Raw genomic sequence first — 22,905 nt, 5'->3', positions numbered from 1 at the left:
TTTTTTAATGTGTTAGCATGCAGCATAATGATTAGATAATTCAAGGTAGATATTCACTAAATATGGGAAGTAAAAAAGAAAAAAAATCAATAATCTATAATAATTTTTTTCATCATTTCTACCCTGACGATCTCATCCACAATTAGATAATTTAAGATAATATTTACCAATATAATGATTATTATTATATTTTTATTAGTCCTCGGGGCTATGAGACTATGAGACAGTAGTATTATATGAAATTGTAATAAAAAATGATTATGTTCACCCTATCCTACGAGTCTCTCATAATTCATCTCCAGGTTATTTGAAGAGAGGTAAATCACGGAGTTAGTTTATAGTTGGCCGCTAAATAGCTAGGGGTGAAAGGAGTTTTTTCCTCAAGAGCATACATATGTTGAAAATTGATCCTTCTCCTATTATAGCAAATATGTCACCCTATAACCAACTAGACACTCCTGTGGGGATTATGATATTGCATTAAAAAAAAAAATCAACACAATATTCCATTCAAATTGTAGTAAAAGGTGATTACGCTCACCGTAACTACCCCTCACAGCTCGTCATAGGTTATGTAAAGGGAGGTAAATCACAGGGTCAGCTTATAGCCAACTGTCAACTTGGTTAAAGGGTGGAAGGAATTTTTTCCCGAGGACATGTGCCCATCAAAAATTGATCGTTTACTTTATTGTAGTAAATATGTCACTCTCTAATGAATTAGGTATCCGATAAGAATCAATATCATTTGGTGCCGATTTTTAAAAATTAACACCACATTTATGTTGATTTTCAAAAATCAATATTACAATGGTATTAATTTTATGATTTATGCAACATCATATTTTTTAAATGCAAATCAATATCACAATGATATTAATTTTATGATTTATGCAACATCATATTTTTTAAATGCAGTATATATTGATTTTTGAAAATCAATATTATGATGTTGATTTTTAAAAATTAACATCATAGTGATATTGATTTTTAAAAATCAATTAATATTGTTCTTTGAAATCCAACATTATGGTGGTAGAATTCTTAGGGCATATCAATGTAAGGTTTATGAGAAATTTGTAAAATTAAAAAATCTTAATAAAAAATCTTGAACTATTTATAAAGATGAGGTTTATAGAGTAGTATTGAAAACTCAAATATATTTTTTTTCTTTTAAAAATTGAGCTTGTAATTAATAATAAATTAGTGTTACATTATGATTTATAATTTGTAATGTAGAGAGATATAAAAAAAAATTGTAAAGAAATTTTCTCATTATAGATATAATATTAATTTTTTTTTTATTTTTAATGTGGCATTCATGTGGAATATTGAGGGTTATAAAAAACGCCCATAGAATGTAACACTATAGTAATTGAGGGGAGGGAGGAATAAAATAAAAAATTGGAGTAATTTTTAAATGTGTATTTTTTTTTTTAAGAATTCCGCCCTTCTGTCAATTGCAGAAAAATTAATAATGATGCCTTCAAGATTACAAATGACACAATAAAAATAAAAAAATTAAGAGAAAGCAGGTTGAAAAACAAGAGAAAAATTATGAATATAAGTATAATGGTTTAGGCTTTAGGGTTTAGTATCTTACATTCCACTATAAGGGGTGGAATGATTGTATTTATAAATAATAATAATTTTTTTATTATTCGTTAGAGAACTTCAAGACAAAATAAGTTCTTATGATTTTACCCATATAAGGGGTAAAATGGTCATTTAACACTATTTTAAAAAGTCACCGTGGGGGCCCTTTTGGCCCAACTCGTGTGCTCTTATTGGTAGTAAAAGGTAGAATTCGTCATCCTAGTGGTTCCATACGGTTTGCTCCACGATCATCTGTGAGGAGGTAAATCAGGAAGTTGTAGTTGATCAATACGGAAGACTTTTTTCCTCGACTTTACCGAGATTCGAACCCTTGCCCTATGGTAGTAATTCTGCACCGCACTAGTCAACTCAACCTTATCCCGGGGATAACTCGTGTGCTCTTATTAACCCATGTGGAAGTGGCTCTGTATGTCTAAAGTATGGTTGGGTTCATAATCCAAATCATTTGTCATCTCTATTATTATATATTTTTAAATGTCCTCGGACATAGTAGGGATGATGGACGTATAATATCTTTGATGTAATAATTAGGGATCAATTTATAAGAACTGATAATCTAGGGTTACCCCACCATGCGCCTAATGCCTGTATACTTGTATTTGTCTACCTCTATATCCGTAGGGCCAATATTAGAGGTTGTTAAGATAGCTAATACGAGCTATAATGAGCTAATCTAGAAGATGATATGGCGGTCAAAGTCAAAGTGACATGGGGGTCAAAGTTAGAATAGGGGAACAATCCCCATATGATTCTATTGATTGCCCAAATCTCGATTCCTACCCAAGTGGCTCCGACGCAGGACACTCGAGTAGAGCCGATTGCCCATAAAGTCAGTTGGACATAGGACTCCAGTATTTGACTCTAGAAGTCAAGAAATAATATATCTGGCCAGTCAAATATGTTGGGGTTGCAAGGTTGCAAACATAGTCCCATATTGAAAACACATGGAAAAGATCATGAGTTTATAAGAGAAAGATATCTCCATTGAAATGAGGCCTTTTGGGGAGAGCCCAAGAGCAAAGCCATGAGGGTCTAGGCCCAAAGTGGACAATATTATGCTATTGTGGAGATATCTAAATTCTTTTCGATCCAACAAGTGGTATCAGAGCCCGGACTGCCAGAAGGTTTAACCGCCGACTGTGCACAAGAGCTATGGTCTGATTGAACCATGTGAGTACAATATTGACCTCGAACAAAGAAAGTGGGGGCTCCTATGTTCGGATCAAGAGGACCAGACACCAGGCAGGAAGTCCTAGTAGGTCGGGTGGACCGAGGGGCAGGAAGTCCTAGTAGGTCGGGTGGACCGAGGGGCAGGAAGTCCTAGTTGCGGCTAGGCAAGGAAGTCCTAGTAGGTCGGGTAGACCGAGAGGCAGGAAGTCCTAGTAGGTCGGGTAGACCTATTGACCTCGAACAAAGAAAGTGGGGGCTCCTATGTTCGGATCAAGAGGACCAGACACCAGGCAGGAAGTCCTAGTAGGTCGGGTGGACCGAGGGGCAGGAAGTCCTAGTAGGTCGGGTGGACCGAGGGGCAGGAAGTCCTAGTTGCGGCTAGGCAAGGAAGTCCTAGTAGGTCGGGTAGACCGAGAGGCAGGAAGTCCTAGTAGGTCGGGTAGATCGAGGGGCAGGAAGACCTGGTGGGTCGAGGATCGGACGTGGGAAGCCCATGGTCCTTTGTTTGAGGGGGGGATTGTTGGGGTTGCAAGGTTGCAAACATAGTCCCATATTGAAAACACATGGAAAAGATCATGAGTTTATAAGAGAAAGATATCTCCATTGACATGAGGCCTTTTGGGTAGAGCCCAAGAGAAAAACCATGAGGGCTTAGGCCCAAAGTGGACAATATCATGTCATTGTGGAGATATCTAAATTCTTTTCGATCCAACAAAATAGCCGGTTAGGTTCAAAGGGGCTTGGTTAGAGGAAGAGATGGCCGAGCTCTAAACACACAAGCCTTCTAAAAATCCCTCTTAATATACGATCGACCGGATAAACATAAGGCTCTCAGTGTATACCCGACCGGACAAAGGTCGGGTGGGCTAAAGGGCACTTAGCCTCTTAAAGCTCTTTATATAAGATCGGTCAGATAAAGGTCGATCGAACATAAGGCTTTCAATGTACGCTCGGTCGGGCAAATGTCGGGCGGGCTTAAGAACACTTAGTTTCTTAAGACTCTTTATATACAATCGGTCGAATAAAGGCAGATCGAACATAAGGCTTTCAATGTACGCTCGACCGGGCAAAGGTCGGGCGAACTTAGGGACACTTAGCCTCTTAAAGCTCTTTATATAACATTGGACGGATAAAGGCAGATCGAACATAAGACTCTCAGTGTACGCCCAGCCGGGTAAGGGCCCGGGAGCTTAGGGGCACTTAGCCTCTTAAAGATTTTTATATACAATCAGTTGGATAAAGACAGATCGAATATAAAGCTCTCAATGTATGCCTGGCCGAGCAAAGGCATAGCGGACTTAGGAACACTTAGCCTCTTAAACCTCTTTATATACGACTGGTTGGATAAAAGTAGATCGAACATAAGGCACTCAGTGTACGCCCGACCTGGCAAAGGTTGGGTGGGCTTAGAGATACTTAGCCTATTAAAGTTCTTTATATACGATCGACTGGATAAAGACAAATTGAACAAAAGGCTCTCAGTGTACGCCCAGCCAGGCAAAGGTCGGGCAGGCTTAGGGACTCTTAAAGCTCTTTATATACGATCGGCCGGATAAAGGCATATCAAACATAAGGCTCTAAGTGTACGCTCGACTAGGCAAAGGTCGAGCGGGCTTAAGGACACTTAGTCTCTTAAATCTCTTTATATACAATCGATTGAATAAAAGCAGATCGAACATAAGGCTCTCAGTGTATGTCCGATCGAACAAAAGGTCTGATGGGCTTAATGACACCTAGCCACTTAAAGCTCTTTATATACAATCGACCGGATAAAGGCAGATTGAACATAAGGCTTTCAATGTATGTTCGACCAGACAAAGGCTGGGCGGGTTTAAGGACACTTAACCTCTTAAAGCTCTTTATATACGATCAGCCAGATAAAGATAGATTGAACATAAAGCTCTCAGTGTACTCCTGGTAGGGCAAAGGCCAGGCAGACTTAATGACACTTAGCCTCATAGAACTCTATATAGGATTGACTGGATAAAAGCAGACCGAACATATGTCACTCTGTGTATACACGGCCGGACAAAGGTTGGTCGGGTTTAAATTACCTGATGATATATTACTCCTAAAAGGAAGTTCTAACACACATAATTTATCATATGACTTCTCAAAAGGATCTTTAGCACACTGTGTGCACTATATCAGTATCTGAATAGATCTTTGCAGTATTTAATATATGACAGAGCAGATTGATACAGTGGCACAACAATGTGGTCGGTCTTTTGGACCGACCAAAATATACTCAGCCGATAACATCTGACAACATCTTAATGGCTTATCAATACTTGTTGGGGAATATTATTTCAGAGCCTTCTTCAAAGGTTATTATGCCCCTCATAAGCCAACTCATTGTAACAACATATGCCTTCAATTGCCTCAGTAATGATGTGAGATATAAACGACAAAAGAGATACATCAATGGGTAGATAAAAGATTTCTGGAATAGTTATTACACAATACCTAGGCTATACTTTTTCCATCACCTAACAAACTTTGACAGACCAGAGACTACCTCGCGATCGCTGAGGTTATGTGAGATGGTATAAAAAGGGGAATCCTCTCCATTGGCAAGGTACGCAATTCGCATAATCTACACCTTACTTTGACGTATATCCACTACTGTTCTTCTTCTTCGCTCGTTCGCTAGAAAATCTACTAACTTGAGCCTTGGAGGGCCTTGTCAGGGATCCCTTCTGTGGTTTTTGGTTACTAACGCTTTGTTTGATCGTCTGACTATATGCAGGATCAGAGGGAGGTTCCATTCTAAGCTAAAAGAAGTCTTCTGCCAGTCAACAAATCATCCATCAGAGCTAGCGCACCATCTCCCTAGCCTTCAGACAGGATCAAATTTCACACAATCTGTGAGAATCTTCACCTAAATCTAAAGCTTCGAGATGGAAGAAGCTAGAAAGCTCACAACTTTTGCCTTAATGCCTGAAGAATTCGAGATGATTGTTGAGGCTCGAGTGCAAAAAGCATTACAGTAATGACAAGTAGCTACCGGAGGTACACTACCACCACCAAATCCCACAGCATCAATGACAACACATTAGAGGGAAAGAGGAGTTCAAGAGAAAAGCCTTGCTCGTTTGCTTCCTGCGCCTCTTTCACCAATTCGACGCCCCCGAGCACTCTTCCGTACACCTCCTAAGCAGTTGGGCCAAGGAGGAATACTTCAAGAATCTTCTAGAGAAGCACCTGTCTGGGACAGCAAGCGTAAGGGAAAAGTTGTGGCCAGTGATAGCTCTCCTAAGCGAATCGTCACCCCGTTCTCTCAATGGGTACTAAAGGATCCGTTGCCCAAGCACTATTAGAGTTTGAATATAGGAGAGTATTCGGAAACAATCGACCTGAAGGATCATCTCCTCAAATTTGAGAGCGTTGCCCTCCTTCAACAATTTATGGATGACATTAAATGCTAAATGTTCCTCACTACATTTGGTGAAGTGGCCCAATGATAGTTCAAGCGGCTACTAGATAACTCCATTCGCCGATTCAAAGACTTCCGAAAAGTATTTCTCCACAATTTCTCCAGTAATCAACATTACCACAAGGTCCCTTGGAGACTTTTTTTTGCTCAAGCAAGGGCCTAAAGAGACATTATGAGCCTATATCAAAAGGTTCAATCAGGTGGCTACGGATGTTCTCACAGCTACCACAGAGATTTTAGTGAGCGCCTCTTAAGGGCTCACTAACAATGACTTTTTTTTTTAGATTTGGTTAGAAAACCTTCAACGAATTTTGACTTGCTGATCGAACGGGTAACTAAATTCATCAATGTTGAAGAAGCATAGACTGCCTGAAAGAAGGAGAGCACTACACCCGCTCCTGGTCTAGCCACCGAACGACTGCCCAGCGTTACCTGCCCCTCCACCCAAAGGACCTCAGGAAGGTCCTCAATACCGTCATCCAGAGTCGTGACCTCAAGCCGTGCAACATGTGGAAGCTCCTCAAGAAGCTTCATGAAGGTGGCGCACATATCATCGAGCGTCCACTTACAACACTGAGGACTGCTATACTCTGCAAAATCAGCAAAACAACAATCCCAGATACCGTTGGCATTCTCTAGCCTCAAATCATCGACCTACTAGCCGTAAAATAGCCTGCTCAGGATTGAATACTGAGCGACTAAGCTGTAGCAGGGAACACTTCATCGCCCGGCCGAGCAAACCCAAGCGCCCGCCCGAGTTCAGCAAGAACAACCTTTGACTCGGCAAGAGGAAAATCATAGTAATGCCCTTTGAGGCAATATGGGCATGATCGCAGGAAGGCCGACTAATGGGGATTCCAACCGAGCAAGAAAGTCACATGCCAGTAGACTGAAAATTCATGAGGTTAGCTGCAACTAGGAGAGGGAATAAGAACCTGAAATTAGTTTCGGCCCGGAGATTTAGAGGGGGTGGAGGCCCCCCATGATGATACTTTAATAATAAAGGCTATTATAGCTAATTATAACATTGCTCACACTTTTATTAATATAGGCAGCTCAGTTAACATTATCTTCAAGCAAGCATTTGAGCACATACAAATAGATTCCAGTGAGCAGAACAACCCATGGTAACTCCTCTATACAGGTTCACGAGTAAAGAAGTCCAGCCACTCGGGCAAATAGAGCTGGCCATATCTCTAGGGGAGGAGACTCTGATGAGAATGCGCCGATCAATTTTTATAGTTGTAGATGTGTCCTTCGCTTACAACGTTATTTTGGGTCGACCAACCCTAAATGAATTCTGGACGGTCGTTTTAACCTTCTGCCAAAAGATAAAATTTTCTGTGGATGCCCAAGTGGGGGAAGTTAAAGGCGATCAATTAGTAGCGTGCAAATGCTACGTGGAGATAGTAAAGACTGAGGCTAATGTCGTCCGAAAAATGCAAAGGATGAAAATTAATGCTATTCAAGAGAAACCTCTTGTCCTGGTGTATAAAGAAAAAGAAGAAGTATAAATTCAAGCTGGTCGGCTAGAAACCACCACTCAGATAGCGACCAACATGACTCTTGAGCTTAAAGCCGAGCTGGTAGAATGTCTAACATGCAACAGTGATGTGTTTGCCTGGATGCCCAAAAAAGAAACGGGCTTGTCTCTAACAATCATGGAGCATGTACTCCATGTCTATCATGACGCCCATCCGGTCAAGTAAAGGAAGCAAGATTTCAGAACCAACCAGAATAAAATCATTAAAGAAGAGGTGGATAAATTATTAGAGGTGGGCTACATTCGAGAGGTGTAATTACCAAGCTGGCAGACCAATGTAGTCCTGATCTCCAAACCTAGAAACAAGTGGCGGGTCTATATTCATTTCAGGGATCTCAACAAGGCTTGCCCAAAAGATTATTATCCTCTACCCCACATTTATCAAGTGGTTGATTTCTACTTCTGGTTGTGAGTTCATCTATATGCTGGATGTTTATCAAGGGTACCACCAAGTTCCACTAGCCAAGGAGGATCAAGAAAAGGTCAACTTCATAACTGCTGAGGGCACTTATTGTTATAATATCATGTCATTTGGACTAAAAAATGCAGGAGCTACCTATCTACTACTTATGAACAAGGTTTTTCAAAAGTAAATCGAGCGAAATATGGAAGTCTACGTAGATGATATCCTCATCAAATCTCTTCGAGTTGTAGACTTGTATGTAGACATAGATGAAACCTGTAGGACTTTGAGGCAGTACAGGCTCAAGCTCAACCCCTGTAAATGTTTGTTCGGAGCTAGAAGTGGAAGATTTTTGGGTTACATAGTCACTGAGTGAGGGATCGAAGCCAATTCCAATAAAGTACAAGCTCTGCAAAACATGACCCCCCCCCCAACGCAATCAGAAGGAAGCACAAAAACTGACCAACCGAATCACCGCTCTGTCTCGTTTCATCTCTCGATCGGCTAATCGGAGTCTGCCCTTCTTCAAAATACTTCACCGAGCAATCAAGTTTTAATGAGATGTTGATTGCAACATGGCGTTCAAGCTGAAGAATTATCTGGCTACTCTGCTCATATTAGCTAAACCAATAGTGCGTGAAACTTTGTGGATGTATTTATCAGCTAATGAGCATGCTATTGGTTCAGTGTTGGTGATGTAAGAGGGAAAGAGCAACAAGCTGTATACTTTTTGAGTCATTTATTAAAAGGAGCAGAGTGTCATTACACTGCACTTAAGAAATTAGCGTATGAATTAGTCTTAACTGCTCGAAGGTCACATCCTTATTTTTTTTATTGCATTTAATCATCGTGTTAACTAATAACACTTTTGGACGCATGATTATCAACCCTGAGACGTCTGGAAGATTGATAAAATGGACAACTGAACTTAGCGAGTATGACATACAATATCAACCTCGAGCAACCATCAAAGTTCAAACCCTAACCGATTTCATAACAGAAGTGTAAGGTCCTGAAATTAAGGAGACTTGGAAGATATATGTTGATGGGTCATCCACCCAGTAGGGTAGTGGGATAGACATTCTTGTTATATCACCCAGGGATGATCGAATGCAATTATCCATTCAGTTAAATTATCAGGCCACTAATAATAAAGTAAAGTATGAGACATTAATAGCTGGATTGCAAGCTACTCGGCACGTGGGAGCTGTCCGGATCTTAATTTATTCAGATTCTCAACTGATAGCTCAACAACTGTCCGATAATTTTGAGATCAACAATAAATGACTCAAGTTATATGCCTCACATTTGATAAATTGAAGGCTAATTTCAAGAACTAATTATACATAAGATTCCTCATTCAGACAATCAAATAGCAGATGAGTTATCTAAATTAGACTCTACCATAATTCCCTAGAATTTGGATAATCCTGTTGAGCAAACATTATTAGTATCTTACATTGAGCGGCAGGCCGATCTGGATCTACAAAGCGATTGGAGAATGTCAATCATCTTATTCTTACAACAAGGTACTCTACCAATTGACGGGGAATAAGCACATTTGCTCAAGAAAATGGCGGGTAGGTTCACTATGATTGGAGATCAGCTTTATAAGAGAGTCTTCTTATGTCCTCTACTCAAGTACATTGGGCTAGATGATATACAATATATTTTATAGGAAGCACATTAAGATTCTTGTGGTAACCATGTAGGAGGTCGGTCTCTTGCTCATAAAATATTATTGGCAGGGTATTTTTGGCCTACTTTACAGACCGATGCAACTCAACTAATAAGGACTTGTTTATGTAACACCCCACCCTCCTCACTACTAGACTGTGAGAGCGGAGCACTACTGGACTACTTACTATACTTTAACTAAAATTGTTCGCATGAAAATATCTATACTTAAAACTCACAAAAACTCAAAACATGCAATTAACTAGCATACATTTAATGACAGCGGAAACATGAATAAACAATTTTATCTGAGGTCAAATGTGCATAACAATTTAAATGAAAGAATTCTAAATACATGGCAATCTTAATAAATTCTTATGCTAAATCCCAAAGCATCTATAGTCCAGACATCACACATCCATCCGCACCTCCTTGTCGCCTTCCTTTGCTATAACTTTTCCTTTCCTTTATCTGCAGTAAGAGGAAAATGTAACTATAAGTAAAATTGCTTAGTAAGCGCTATCTAACTCACAAAACTCGAATATGCATGTGACTGGAAGAAATCTACATAAGCTGAGCTAAACTGATACTAGGCTAATGCTGAATCTGAAATGTATTCACGTAATTGATTTGTGAAGTTTTGAAAACTATTTTCATAATAGATAAAAATAATAATCATGCTGCTGATGGGGCCGACAATTGTACTTGCTATGCGCGCATCCCTAACTAGACCCGAGGTAGCTAATCCCGAATCTAGTAGAGTTTACTAGGTTATCTAAACCTAGGAACGACTATGGGAGCCTAACCCAAGGACAACTAAGAGTCCAGCACAGTGCCACTGATAAAAGTAAAATACTGATTCATAAGCTGATTTATATTATCTCACTCTTACTAGGTTATTTGAACCTAGAGCTAGGTTATCTGAACCTAGGTGCGACTATGGGAGCCCACCCATTGGACCGTAGTCCCATATGAACTGAAGCAAGACTAAGCATGCTATATATAAGAATTGTAGATTAATTAAAAAAAATCTGCACTATAAGCTTAATTAAAATCTGCACTACAAGCTTAATTAAAATCTGCACTATAAGCTTAAATAAAAATCTACACTATAAGTTTAATTAAAATCTACACTATAGGCTTAACTAAAATCTGCACTATAAGCTTAAATAAAAATCTGCACTATAAGCTTCCACCAAAAATCTGCACTACAAGTTTCATAAAAAATCTTAAGAGGATCTTAACCGAAACTTACATTCTCAACAACCAATCTATACTATCTCATGTTCATTGCCTAATAGCCAAGAATGACTGGATTGTATAGCAAACCCCAAGGAAACTACTTGTGCCCCTTTTCATTGCTCCAACCAAACTTCATGCTAAACAATCAAAGATCTACAAATCTAATTAAGCTACTAGAGATCAAATTGGATCTTCCAATGCTAAACCATCAAAACTGCAATGCTAAATAATTCAAAATCTGCAATGCTAAACAAATCAAAATCTGTAATACTGAATAATCATTCCTCATACACTGTGCCACAACAATCCATTGAACACCTCGGAACTAAAATTATTCATGCCCTTTCCTTAGTACAAATAGAACTTGCAAGGCTCCATATGAGCCGACTGTGTCCATTGAGGTAACCATAATTAACAAAAATTCAATTATGAGTTGCTAATTATAAGAACTGAGAAGTCTAACCTACATGCCAAATCCATTAAAACCCCTTCAAATCTTCTTTATAAAACTCACGGCAGCAAAACCTCAATCAACAAATCTTTACAGCATAATCTGAAATCTGTAGAAATCTAAACCATATGCCTAACTAAACAATTCATTTCTTTCTTTGAGATTCTCAGCAGCAGACATCAAGAGCACTACCCTTACAACATGTTATGAAATCAAGAAGGAAGCAAGAATCCGAAACCTCAATTCATGGCAGCAAGTAAAGGAAATCTCGGAACTAATCTTACTGCAGGTGAGAGCACTTACCTTGCTTCTTGGACTCACAACCGAACAAGAAGGGCTTCTAGGACCTTGGCCGACCGCCTGAGACGATGCCCTAACTCCCTTTTGTTTTCTGCCCGAGCTCCGCCGTCGTACGCAGAAGAGAAGGAGAGAATGGTTTAGGTCACGAGAGAACAGAGCATCAACTTATCCCTTTTTATAACTTAATATTTCTGCTAACTCGTTAAATAAATTTTTCTATCTTTTCTAAACCGATCCGTCCACTTGGATTCTTGGTCCCCCGGATTCGCCAAAATCTCTGACTGGGTCAGAGGTCGCAGGTTCGATTCCTCAGGCGCCCCTTTTATTCCCATTTATTTTCTGTTTCCTATTAACTATTACTTAAACAAATTTCATTCCCCTTTTTAATCGGCAACGCTCACTGGGCCACCTGGTCAGCCGCGCTTTGATAATCTTGACCGGGTCAGAGGTTGCGGGTTTGATTCCTCAGCCGCCCCTTTTATTCCCATTTATTTTCTATTTCCTATTAACTATTACTTAAATAAATTTCATTCCCCCTTTTAATTGGCAACGCTCGCTGGGCCACCTGGTCAGCCGCGCTTTGCTAAATTTTGACAGAGTTAGAGATCGCGGGTTCGATTCCTCAGTCACCCCTTTTTATTTCAATTTATTTCCTATTCCTCAACTACTGCTTAAATAGATTTTTGCTCCTTTTTTAATCAACAACGCCCTCTAGGACACTTTGTCAGCCGGATTCGCTTAAGAGTTGGCTTGGCCGGAAGTCTCCGGTTCGATTCTCGACTTAGACATTATTTTTGTCGAAACTTCTTTCGTTTAGTAAAAATACCAAACGACCTCCAAAAATTACATAAAAATACTCTAAAAATCTCTAGAATTTTTCTAAAGTATTTCTAAATATTTTTACGTAATATTAGGACTCGTAATGTGGAATTTTGGATCGTTACAATTCCCCATATCTTATAAAAAGTTTGTCCTCGAACTTAGAATAGTTCTGGATATCTCTATCTTATACTGTCCTCATGCTCCCACGTAGTCTCCTCACGTTTCTGATGCCAAATGACCTTTACTAGTGGTACTTCTTTGTTCCTTAGTCTCTTAATTTCTCGGTTCACTATTACCCATATTGCATCGTACTCATTAGTGGTCCTTGGAAGACCTGTTATAAAGTCTTTGGAGACCGCAGGTGCATTAGTCACACCAAATGGCATGATTACAAATTTGTAGTGTCCATATCTGATCCTGGAAATTGTTCCGGGTGTATCACTTCTTTTCACTTCCAACTGATGGTACCCAGAGCGCAGGTCTATTTTAGAGAACGCTGTTGCCCCCCCTTTAGCTGATCAAATAGATCATCTATTCTGGAAAGAGGGTACTTGTCCTTGACTGTTATTTTGTTCATCGCTCTAAAATCTATGCGCATCCGCATAGATCCGTCTTTCTTCTTAACATCTAATTATGTAGAGAGAGAAAATATGAAATTGTCTCTATACTCTCTAGACATATTAAAAAAACATAGAAAGACAAACAAGAACTTTTATCTAGCTTAAACACATATAAACAAATACTTCTAAAGATTTCTCTTTACTACAAATAATAAGGAAAGGCATACTAAAAGAATTTAAGTACTTTCTTACTTGAAGACGGCAAGGTTAGCGCTGATGTGTAATGCTGGAGAATAGGAACTGCTCTGATACCAACTTGTAACACCCCACCCTCCTCACTACTAGACTGTGTGGGCGGAGAGCTACTGGACTACTAACTATACTTTAACTAAAATTGTTCGCATGAAAATATCTATACTTAAAACTCACAAAAACTCAAAACATGCAATTAACTAGCATGCATTTAATGACAGCGGAAACATGAATAAACAATTTTATCTGAGGTATAATGTGCATAACAATTTAAATGAAAGAATTCTAAATACATGACAATCTTAATAAATTCTTATGCTAAATCCCAAGGCTTCTATAGTCCATGCATCACACATCTATCCGCACCTCCTTGTCGCCTTCCTTTCCTATAACTTTTCCTTTCCTTTATCTGCAGTAAGAGGAAAATGCAACTATAAGAAAAATTGCTTAGTAAGCGCTATCTAACTCACAAAACTCGAATATGCATGTGACTAGGAGAAATCTACATAAGCTAAGCTAAACTGATACTAGGCTAATGCTGAATCTGAACTATATTCACGTAACTGATTTGTGAAGTTTTGAAAACTATTTTCATAATAGATAAAAATAATAATCATGCTGCTGATGGGGTCGGCAACTGTACTTGCTATGCGCGCATTCCTAACTAGACCCGAGGTAGCTAGTCCCGAATCTAGTAGGGTTTACTAGGTTATCTAAACCTAGGGACGACTATGAGAGCTCAACCCAAGGACAACTAAGAGTCCAGTACAGTGCCATTGATAAAAGTAAAATACTGATTCATAAGCTGATTTATATTATCTCACTCTTACTAGGTTATCTGAACCTAGAGCTAGGTTATCTGAACCTAGGGGCGACTATGGGAGCCCATCCATTGGACCGTAGTCCCATATGAACTGAAGCAAGACAAAGCATGCTATATATAAGAATTGTAGATTAATTAAAAAAAAATCTGCACTATAAGCTTAATTAAAATCTGCACTATATGCTTAATTAAAATCTGCACTATAAGTTTAATTAAAATCTACACTATAAGCTTAAATAAAAATCTGCACTATAAGCTTAATTAAAATCTGCACTATAAGCTTAAATAAAAATCTGCACTATAAGCTTCTACCAAAAATCTGCACTACAAGTTCCATCAAAAATCTTAAGAGGATCTTAACCGAAACTTACATGCTCAACAACCAATCTATACTCTCTCATGTTCATTGCCTAATGGCCAAGAATGACCGGATTGCACAACAAACCCCAAGGAAACTACTTGTGCCCCTTTTCATTGCTCCAACCAAACTTCATGCTAAATAATCAAAGATCTACAAATCTAATTAAGCTACTAGAGATCAAATTGGATCTTCCAATGCTAAACCATCAAAACTGCAATGTTAAACAATTCAAAATCTGCAATGCTAAACAAATCAAAATCTGTAATACTGAACAATCATTCCTCATACACTGTGCCACAGCAATCCATTGAACACCTCGGAACTAAAATTATTCATGCCCTTTCCTTAGTACAAACCGAACTTGCAAGGCTCCATATGAGCCGACTGTGTTCATTAAGGTAACCATAATTAACAAAAATCCAATTATGAGTTGCTAATTATAAGAACTGAGAAGTCTAATCTACATGCCAAATCCATTAAAACCCCTTCTTATCTTCTTTATAAAACTCACGGCAGCAAAACCTCAATCAACAAATCTTTATAGCATAATCCGAAATCTGTAGAAATCAAAACCATATGCCTAACTAAACAATTCATTTCTTTCTTTGAGATTCTCGGCAGCAAACATCAAGAGCACTGCCCTTACAACATGCTACGAAATCAAGAAGGAATCAAGAATCCGAAACCTCAATTCATGGCAGCAAGTAAAGGAAATCTCGGAACTAATCTTACTGCAGGTGAGAGCACTTACCTTGCTTCTTGGACTCACAACCGAACAAGAAGGGCTTCTAGGACCTTGGCCGACCGCCGGAGACGATGCCCTAACTCCCTTTTGTTTTCTGCCCGAGCTCCGCCATCATACGCAGAAGAGAAGGAGAGAATGGTTTAGGTCACGGGAAAACAGAGCATCAACTTATCCCTTTTTATAACTTAATATTTCCGTTAACTCGTTAAATAATTTTTTCTATCTTTTCTAAACATATCCGTCCGCTTGGATTCTTGGTCCACCGGATTCGCCGAAATCTCTGACTGGGTTAGAGGTCGCGGGTTCGATTCCTCAGCCGCCCCTTTTATTCCCATTTCTTTTCTGTTTCCTATTAACTATTACTTAAATAAATTTCATTCCCCTTTTTAATCGGCAACGCTCGCTGGGCCAACTGGTCAACCGCGCTTTGATAATCTTGATCGGGTCAGAGGTTGCGGGTTTGATTCCTCAGCCGCCCCTTTTATTCCCATTTATTTTCTGTTTCCTATTAACTATTACTTAAATAAATTTCATTCCCCCTTTTAATTGGCAACGCTCGCTAGGCCACCTGGTCAGCCGCACTTTGCTAAATTTTGACCGAGTTAGAGATCACCGGTTCGATTCCTCAGTCACCCCTTTTTATTTCAATTTATTTCCTATTCCTCAACTACTGCTTAAATAGATTTTTGCTCCTTTTTTAATCAACAACGCCCTCTAGGACACTTTGTCAGCCGGATTCGCTTAAGAGTTGGCTTGGCCGGAGGTCTCAGGTTTGATTCTCGGCTTAGACATTATTTTTGTCGAAACTTCTTTCGTTTAGTAAAAATACCAAACGACCTCCAAAAATTGCATAAAAATACTCTAAAAATCTCTAGAATTTTTCTAAAGTATTTCTAAATATTTTTACGTACTATTAGGACTCATAATGAGGAATTTTGGATCGTTACAATTCCCTATATCTTATAAAAAGTTTATCCTCGAACTTAGAATAATTCTGGATATCTCTGTCTTATACTGTCCTCACGCTCCCACGTAGTCTCCTCACGTTTCTGATGCCAAATGACCTTTACTAGTGGTACTTCTTTGTTCCTTAGTCTCTTAATTTCTCGGTCCACTATTACCCATATCGTATCGTACTCATTAGTGGTCCTTGGAAGACCTGTTTTAAAGTCTCTGGAGACCGCAGGTGCATTAGTCACACCAAATGACATGATTACAAATTTGTAGTGCCCATATTTGATCCTGGAAATTGTTCCGGGTATATCACTTCTTTTCACTTCCAACTGATGGTACCCAGAGCGTAGGTCTATTTTAGAGAACGCTGTTGCCCCCCTCGCTCCCCCTTTAGCTGATCAAATAAATCATCTATTCTGGGAAGAGGGTACTTGTCCTTAACTGTTACTTTGTTCAACGCTCTAAAATCTATCCGCATCAGCATAGATCCATCTTTAGAGAGAGAAAATCTGAAATTGTCTCTATACTCTCTAGACATATTAAAAAAAACATAGAAAGATAAACAAGAACTTTTATCTAGCTTAAACACATATAAACAAATACTTCTAAAGATTTCTCTTTACTGCAAATAATAAGGAAAGACATACTAAAAGGAATTTAAGTACTTTCTTACTTGAAGACGGCAAGGTTGGTGCTGATGTGTGATCCTGGAGAATAGGAACTGCTCTGATACCAACTTGTAACACCCCACCCTCCTCATTGCTAGACTGTGAGGGTGGAGAGCTACTGGACTACTAACTATACTTTAACTAAAATTGTTCGCATGAAAATATCTATACTTAAAACTCACAAAAACTCAAAACATGCAATTAACTAGCATGCATTTAATGACAGCGGAAACATGAATAAACAATTTTATCTGAGGTCTAATGTGCATAACAATTTAAATGAAAGAATTCTAAATACATGACAATCTTAATAAATTCTTATGCTAAATCCCAAGGCTTCTATAGTCCAGGCATCACACATCCATCCACACCTCCTTGTCATCTTCCTTTGCTATAACTTTTCCTTTCCTTTATCTGCAGTAAGAGGAAAATGCAACTATAAGAAAAATTGCTTAGTAAGTGCTATCTAACTCACAAAACTCGAATATGCATGTGACTGGAAGAAATCTACATAAGCTGAGCTAAACTGATACTAGGCTAATGCTGAATCTGAACTGTATTCACATAACTGATTTGTGAAGTTTTGAAAACTATTTTCATAATAGATAAAAATAATAATCATGCTGTTGATCGGCCCGACAACTGTACTTGCTATGCGCGCATTCCTAACTAGACCCGAGGTAGCTAGTCCTGAATCTAGTAGGGTTTACTAGGTTATCTAAACCTAGGGACGACTATGGAGCCCAACCCAAGGACAACTAAGAGTCAAGCACAGTGCCACTGATAAAAGTTAAATACTAATTCATAAGCTGATTTATACTATCTCACTCTTACTAGGTTATCTGAACCTAGAGCTAGGTTATCTGAACCTAGGGGCGACTATGGGAGCCCACCCATTGGACCGTAGTCCTATATGAACTGAAGCAAGACTAAGCATGCTATATATAAGAATTGTAGATTAATTTAAAAAAAATCTGCACTATAAGCTTAATTAAAATCTGCACTATAAGCTTAATTAAAATCTGCACTATAAGCTTAAATAAAAATCTGCACTATAAGCTTAATTAAAATCTGCACTATAGGCTTAATTAAAATCTGCACTATAAGCTTAAATAAAAATCTGCACTATAAGCTTCCACCAAAAATCTGCACTACAAGTTCCATCAAAAATCTTAAGAAGATCTTAACCGAAACTTACATGCTCAACAACCAATCTATACTATCTCATGTTCATTGCCTAATAGCCAAGAATGACCGGATTGCATAGTAAAACCCAAGGAAACTACTTGTGCCCCTTTTTATTGCTCCAACCAAACTTCATGCTAAACAATCAAAGATATACAAATCTAATTAAACTACTAGAGATCAAATTGGATCTTCCAATGCTAAACCATCAAAACTGCAATGCTAAACAATTCAAAATCTGTAATGCTAAACAAATCAAAATCTGTAATACTGAACAATCATTCCTCATACACTGTGCCACAGCAATCCATTGAACACCTCGGAACTAAAATTATTCATGCCCTTTCCTTAGTACAAACCGAACTTGCAAGTCTCCATATGAGCCGACTGTGTCCATTGAGGTAACCATAATTAACAAAAATCCAATTATGAGTTGCTAATTATAAGAACTGAGAAGTCCAACCTACATGCCAAATCCATTAAACCCCTTCTCATCTTCTTTATAAAATTCATGGCAGCAAAACCTCAATCAACAAATCTTTACAGCATAATCCAAAATCTGTAGAAATCAAAACCATATACCTAACTAAACAATTCATTTCTTTCTTTGAGATTCTCGGCAGCAGACATCAAGAGCACTGCCCTTACAACATGCTATGAAATCAAGAAGGAAGCAAGAATCCGAAACCTCAATTCATGGTAGCAAGTAAAGGAAATCTCAGAACTACTCTTACTGCAGGTGAGAGCACTTACCTTGCTTCTTGGACTCACAACCGAACAAGAAGGGCTTCTAGGACCTTGGCCGACCGCCGGAGACGATGCCCTAACTCCCTTTTGTTTTCTGCCCGAGCTCCGCCGTCATACGCAGAAGAGAAGGAGAGAATGATTTAGGTCACGGGAAAACAGAGCATCAACTTAACCCTTTTTATAACTTAATATTTCTGTTAACTCGTTAAATAAATTTTTCTATTTTTTCTAAACAGATCCGTCCGCTTGGATTCTCCGAAATCTCTGACTGGGTCAGAGGTCGCGGGTTCGATTCCTCAGCCGCCCCTTTTATTCGCATTTCTTTTCTGTTTCCTATTAACTATTACTTAAATAAATTTCATTCCCCTTTTTAATCGGCAACGCTCGCTGGGCCACTTGGTCAGCTGCGCTTTGATAAATCTTGACCGTGTCAGAGGTTGCGGGTTCGATTCCTCTGCCGCCCCTTTTATTCCCATTTATTTTCTATTTCCTATTAACTATTACTTAAATAAATTTCATTCCCCCTTTTAATCGGCAACGCTCGCTAGGCCACCTGGTCAGCCACGCTTTGCTAAATCTTGATCGGGTCAGAGATCGCGGGTTCGATTCCTCAGTCGCCCCTTTTTATTTCAATTTATTTCCTATTCCTCAACTATTGCTTAAATAGATTTTTGCTCCTTTTTTAATCAGCCACGCCCTCTGGGACACTTGGTCAGCCGGATTCGCTTAAGAGTTGCCTCTGCCCGAGGTCTCCGGTTCGATTCTCAGCTTAGACATTATTTTTGTCAAAACTTCTTTCGTTTAGTAAAAATATCAAACGACCTCCAAAAATTACATAAAAATACTCTAAAAATCTCTAGAATTTTTCTAAAGTATTTCTAAATATTTTTACATACTATTAGGACTCATAATGAGGAATTTTGGGTCGTTACAGTTTATCTTATCAAAAGCATTAGATTATCCCACATTATCCTACAGAGTTGCTTAAAACCTCTATTATTTCTTCCCCGTTCGATCAATAAGGTATGAACATAGTAGGACATTTTCCCTTAGCACCTACTTAAAAAGGATTTTTATTGATAGTTGTGGATTATTTTTCAAAGTAGGTGGAAGTCGAACCCTTAGCCAAAATAACTGAGCAAATAGTTATTAAATTCTTATGACAACATATTATTTGTAGATTTAGTATTCCATATAAGCTGGTCTCTAATAATAGAAGGCAGTTTCAAGGTAGAAGGATTCAAGAATGGTGTTTGAGATATGGTATCACGCAGACCTTCACTGCTGTGGCTATCCACGCAGTGCAACGGACAAGCTGAACTAACAAACAGATAAATTATCAAAGGACTTAAGATTAAATTGGATCATATTGGGGAAAGTTGGATGGATGAATTATCTAGCGTATTATGGGTATATCGTACAACTTCTCGAGAATCGATAGATATAACTTCTTTTCACCTAGTTTACGATGGTGAAGTAGCGGTCTTGGTCAAGTTCAAGGTAGAGTCCAATCAAACATGCTTATATGGAAGATAATGCTGACCAACGTGTTATGGAGATCGACTTAATAGAAGAAGTGTGGGGCAAAGCAGTAGCTAGACTTCTATTATATCGCTAAAGGATGAGGCAGAATTATAATAGGAGGGATATTCCTAGATTTTTTCAAGTAGGTGATCTGGTCTGGAAGTGCATCATGCCGGTCAGAGACGTTAATAAACTGGAGCCACAATGGGGAGGACCATTCAAGGTGGTACAAAAGTTAGCCTCTGGTTCTTATTATCTGGAAGATGTTGAAGACCGGAGATTGGACAGGCCTTGGAGTGCCAATCATCTCCAACTTTATAGATTTGACAATTATGCCTATAACTTACTTCTGTATTTTGTTCAACTTTTATATATTCAATAAAAAGTGCAGACGGATTTATCTCAGTCGAACTCAACTTTAAACTCTATACAGTCGAACTCGATTTTAAACTCTATATAGTCGAACTTGACTTTAAACTCTATATAGTCAAACTTGACATTAAACTCTATACAGTCACACTCGACTTTAAACTCTATACAGTCGAACTCGACTTTAACTCTATATAGTCGAACTGTGAATTTAAACTTTATATAGTCAAACTGTGAATTTAAACTTTATATAGTCAAACTGTGACTTTAAACTCAAGTATGGGTAAGCGTGTTCTCACGCCTACGAATTCTTAACTTCCAAGCAATCGGGTCTGTCTAAGCCCTTGAGATTCCGGACAGGTTACAAACAAGTATTCATTATGGACGGATTCTAACATTAAGGGTTTATAACTATTCGGGCTGTTTATTTAGCTCGACATTTGGTTCTTACCCAGCTTATTATTCAACCCAGGAATTCATTATGAAAACTGCTTATAAATGTCCGACCTATTTATTTTACTTGGCATTAGGTTCTCACCCAGCTTATTATTCAATCCAAGAATTCATTATTAAAATTGCTTATAAATGTCCGGCCTGTTTATTTCGCTCGGCATTAGGTTCTCACCCAGCTTATTATTTAGCGCAGGAATTTCATTATGAAAATTGCTTATAAATGTCCGACCTTGAAAATTGCTTATAAATATCTGACTTGTTTATTCTACCCGGCACAAGTTTTTGCCTAGCTTATTATTAGATCAAGGAGTTCATTATGAAAAGTACTTGGTAATATAGGGAAGTTACCATTATTTAGCCTGACTATTCAGCTTGGCATAAATGATTCACTCAGTAGTATACTCAAGTTCAAGGATCCTTCTTATAATACAATCCATTTATGTAGCTAGGTTATTCTGCTCAATGTTATTGTCTTGCTTGGTACATTATGTAGACTGAGATATATTTCATAGGGAGCACACGGGTAATCTAACCTTATAAGTAGTATTGGTGGTTCTGAAGGTGCATGAAGCTACGCAAAACAACATGTACCATTTAACCAATGTTTTGAATGCTTCTGGACATTCTATTTCTGTTCCTTACAACAATTGGATAATATAAAAATGCAACACATGAAAATATACTTAATCAAATCTACTTAAGAGGTCTTTTAGAAGCTCTCTATTGAGTCGTCGATGATCTATAAAATGCAAAGAAGGTTCGGCAGATAAATAGTCTCCCTCCCGTAGTTGTTGAATGACTCCTCCAGCTACATAGCTAAGAGTATTCGCAATGCGTGTGGCAAATGTTCCACCAAATTTGGGAGAGTCTAAGCTCTTCATTTAGTTTTACATCGCTCGTCCTCCCCCACCTTATATGTCTATATCTCAGACTGAGCAATGTCTCGTTCAACCTTAATAGTAGCTTGTTCAATTTTGGCGTAATCTAGCTCAGCTAGTAATGATTCTATCTGTGCATCTTGGACTCTTAATTTCTCCTACTGACTCAATAACAAAAAATCCTTAGTGGTTAACACTTGGTTTAGTTCAAGAGATCTGGACGTATGTGATGATTTTAGCTCTTCTAGTAGCATAGTTTTGTGAGCTAGGTCGGAAAGGGCTTTATCTTTTAATGCATTCTCTACCTAGAGCTTGGACTCGCTGCTTTAAAGTTGAAGTTCCATTCTATGCTGGTTTGTTTGGTAAGACTCTACTAACTACTGTATTCTTGCAAAATCTTTTCCATACCGAAAATGTACTCGCCTTGCTCCTTTACTTTTTTCTGCAAGTTGGTCATTTCATCACTCGGAGTGGAGGAAGTAACTTCTAATTCTTCTATACGATCCTTCAAAATTTTGTTGGCTTGCCCCAAGTCCACAACCAGTTGGTTTATGTGCATTCTAGAAACATAAAACTAGAAAGAGTAGAGATAAGATTGTAACCCAACAAAGTAATTCACAAGAAAAATTAGTTGTAGACTTACTGAGATGACATTTTGGGCGTGCTCATCAGCGTGCACTGATACTATAGCCCCTTTTTATTTCTAGTAGGCTTGCACCTAAGAATCT

The sequence above is a fragment of the Zingiber officinale genome, chromosome 10B (assembly GCF_018446385.1).
Source record: "Zingiber officinale cultivar Zhangliang chromosome 10B, Zo_v1.1, whole genome shotgun sequence".
Lineage (NCBI taxonomy): Eukaryota > Viridiplantae > Streptophyta > Magnoliopsida > Zingiberales > Zingiberaceae > Zingiber > Zingiber officinale.
Note: the sequence above shows the minus strand (reverse complement) of the source record.